Raw genomic sequence first — 3,893 nt, 5'->3', positions numbered from 1 at the left:
ACCCACTCCTGACACCAACTTTCTACATTAATCACTTTCCCATTGCTAGACACAATACCCAGCATCCACAATTTAAAGAAGAAAAGGTTTAATTTAGTTCAAAGTTCAAGGGATTCAGTACATGGCTAGCAGGCTCCAAGGCAAAAACTTCATGGCATAGGACATGTGCTTTACTAATCTGCTAAATGTTTCTTAATCTAATAAAATTGACATATCAGGATTAACAGCCACAAACATAGTAGCAGAGAAAAACTGGCAGTCAGAAGAGCCAGGCTCCAGTTTCAACTCCATAATTTGATTAACTATATCAACTTGGAAATTCTCATTACCTCTTTAATCCCACATCTCCTCGACTGAAAAACGGAGAGTGACTTTAAAGTTCTTTCAATCAACTGTATGATTCTGTTATTTTTCAATGTGGTTATCCATGGGAAAGATAGTAGAGGCAACTGGCCTCCAAAACTGGGAGCTATCTCTTCTGTAGCTTCCCCTCCTCTACTGGGAAGCAGTAGCCTCATCAGACACTACTCTTAGGCACTCTTGTGTCCAGGTAGACCCATGTGTCTATTTTCACAGACAGAATATGAGCAGAAGTTATGTGTGTAACTTTCAGATTAAGATATAGATGTCCTTTTACCATTCTCTTCTTTTGTCTATCTCTGTCTGAGAAAGCAGATTCTGAGGAACTATAGGAGGCAAAGAAACAAAATCAAAGGATGTTAAATAAGAATCCACTGGAAGGAAACCACCACTAATGCTGGGCTACGACATAAATGACAAAACAACTTTATTGAGTGAAGCCACTGAAATTTTTTGGTTTATTTGTCACTAGTAGCAATCCTTAATGTAAATACTACACGAAGTAGATATTTAGAATTTAGAGCTTTAATACAATTTGAAAAATATGTATGCAAATAATTATGCAAAGAATTAGGGACTAAACAATGAGAAATATAAAATCCTTCCCCAGGCTCAAGCCTGGGGAGTATAGAGACAGATATTCAACTATGCTACAAGGCAAAATAAGGCAAGTTCTATAAGAACAATTGGTATAGAGGGGAAAGGAGGAGAACGAATAAAGGCCACCCAACTCAGCTCACTGACTACTCTGGAAAATATCCAAATGAATCCTAATTAGTCTCCAAAGTGAGTTGAAATTATTTGTTCTATTTAAGTCATGTCTCCTCATACTCAAATAGATCCATACCACCCTCCAGGATGCCAGGATGCCCCATGTTAAGAATGTGATTTGCCCCAGAACTATGATTCTTCCTTTCCCTACTCTTTAATTCTCACAGATAAAGGAACAAGATATGTCAGGCCCACCAACCACCCAAAAAGACTGTGGGGAAATACAATTATCATCATGAGGATTTTTCAAGTTTGCCTACATATCTGAAAGGAAAACAGTTGGATATCAAGTGGTTACCAGCCACTGAGAGTTACTCTGAATGACTCAAAGTTTGAGAATATTGCCATTTATTATTTGGGGACTTGTCAAAGTATTATTTTCATAACACTAATAAATACTGTAATTGTCAAAATAAAAAATACTCAAAGTTCTGGAACTTGTCTTATCTAAATCTATACGATCTGGAAATATTTAGCAAGGGAACTCTGTAATACAAAACAGATACAGAAAAGGTCCCGAGGAAAGCCCTGGGGAAATGCCAAACTATTAATTACATGTTAAACGGAAAGTCTCTTTAACAGCAATTGCCTATGCTGCAAAGAACAAAGCCAAATGTATTTCAGGGAAAGGAGCAGAAAAGTCCAAATTCTTTGGCTCCTTTGAGTAAAAGCCCTTTAAAGATGAAACAAAACTGTGATGGGTATTTGAATTTTGTTTGTTTGGATTATGTGGATAAGAGGCTTTGGGGGTTTTCTCAGATAAAAAAAATCTGATCTTTTTTATTGTCATCAATACCTAAACTAAAATAAAGATTATCTATCAAAAACTCTACACAGGAAGTTTCCCAAGAGACACTCACCTCCAATAAACCTGTTTAAAAGTCCTCTTCCTGCATCAAATCCAAATTAAAATACTATCAAAATACTTCTATTTTAAATCTAAAAAATAAAAATAACAGAGGAACATGCAAAAGTGGCCCTCACATTACACAGATAAGTAGATCACACTTTTCTGAGACTATCAGCTGCAATGCAGAGTTTGCAACTATGTGATATACGTTCTCAGAATTATGGCTCAGAGGAGATGGTAAATAACTATTCCAAGTCAGAATAAAGATGACTGTGACCTGCCTGCAAACAGAGGGCACAGTTTGACCCAGTTTGCAAATGGATCATAAAAAGAACTCAACCTCCCACATAAAAGCTAGCAACTTACCTGCACCACCCAGCTCAGCTCTGCACTTTTCCAAAAGCCATAACCGCCTACAGTGACACATCCTTGGGCACCAGCAGAGGCCCCATACTGCTAGCACACTACACCGGGCCTATAAAGCCTGTTTTTAAGTTTGTTTATGTTTTATTTATGTGCTACGTTCTCCCACAGCCTCCTCCTAAGATCATTAAGTGTTCATTTCTGAAGCTGGTGCAATTCTTGTTTTTCCTTTGGCTCTTGCCATTCAAATCTGGGGCTTTGCCCGTGAGTCTCAGGGAGCCAGCTGGCTCTAGGGTACCTGTTTGGCAGGAATCACATACCCTTTTATTCCATGCTACCTGGCTTCTTCCTGCCACAAGGAGGTTTTCCCAGAGCGGATGGAAGGCATTTCACACAGGATGAGCAATTATTTTTGTTGTGTTTTGCCACCAAGTCTCTTTATTGCTCTCCCAGGCAGATCTGATAGAGGTCCTCTAGGCAGCCAGAAAGGATGTGAACCTGGGGAAGTTTCTAGTCAGTTCCTTCCCTGGCTGCGATTGTGACATTGATAAATTTCATTTTGTAGCTTTTTTTCACCTACTCACTTCCCCCAAGAAAGTGGTTCTGGCAAATTATATACTTTTTAATCTGTATTTAAATATTAATAATAAAACAAAAATTTCTTCATGTATAACATTGTTGAAAACACTTTTCACCCTCTTCCAACTTATTATGCATAGGTAGGGAGCACTGGTGAAATCCAAATGATTAACTGTTTTCTTTATTAAGATTAGTTTAAAAAATCAATCTTACTTCAAATCATATTTAAAATTACAATGGTAGAGTCACAATAGTTGTACAAAGCTTAGATCATGGTGAACTAGAAGAACTATTGCTTCTGTCAAAACACACACCCAAACAAACACTTCAGGAAAGAAAGTGGCAAATTCACAAATTTATATCCTATATCCAGCAAACTGGACATGGAGAGACTTCCCATTCTGCACATAGCCCTCCTGACAGAGCCTCCACCTACAAGAAGTGTTTCTCTGGTAACCATGAACTGAATGCCCTTAAGTCAGTCTCTACTTCCCTAACCACAAGGAATAAGCATGGGTAATGGGTTCTTAGCTGAATGGTCAGATCATCTTGCTTATATCGACTCTTCAAATTGATGATACGTCATCATCAGGATGACATGTATATATACAGGCACAATCTACACAATGTAAAAATGAATTCTAAGATAAGTACTAATCCAGACTCTATACACATAAGCAAATACATAAAGCATATTAAGTATAAAATAAACAAGAAAGAATATGTAAAATATTTCAAGCACAAAAGTAAGTATGGATACTTGTATAAGTAAATGAAGTAACAAAGATTATATAAGTAAAATAATTCAAGATAAAAGTATATAAATATATACTGACATATATAAATAAAATAGTAAGTATAAAGTAAATAGAGTATACAAGTAAAACCTATAAGCCTAAAGGTATAAGTACACTTCAAAAGTATATAAATGCTATAAAAACAATGATTTCTTCAATATTTAGACATTTTG

The sequence above is a fragment of the Heterocephalus glaber genome, unplaced genomic scaffold (assembly GCF_053883595.1).
Source record: "Heterocephalus glaber isolate CG9 unplaced genomic scaffold, H.glaber_assembly_v1.0 deba00001555, whole genome shotgun sequence".
NCBI lineage: Eukaryota > Metazoa > Chordata > Mammalia > Rodentia > Bathyergidae > Heterocephalus > Heterocephalus glaber.
This window is presented reverse-complemented; position numbering follows the sequence as displayed.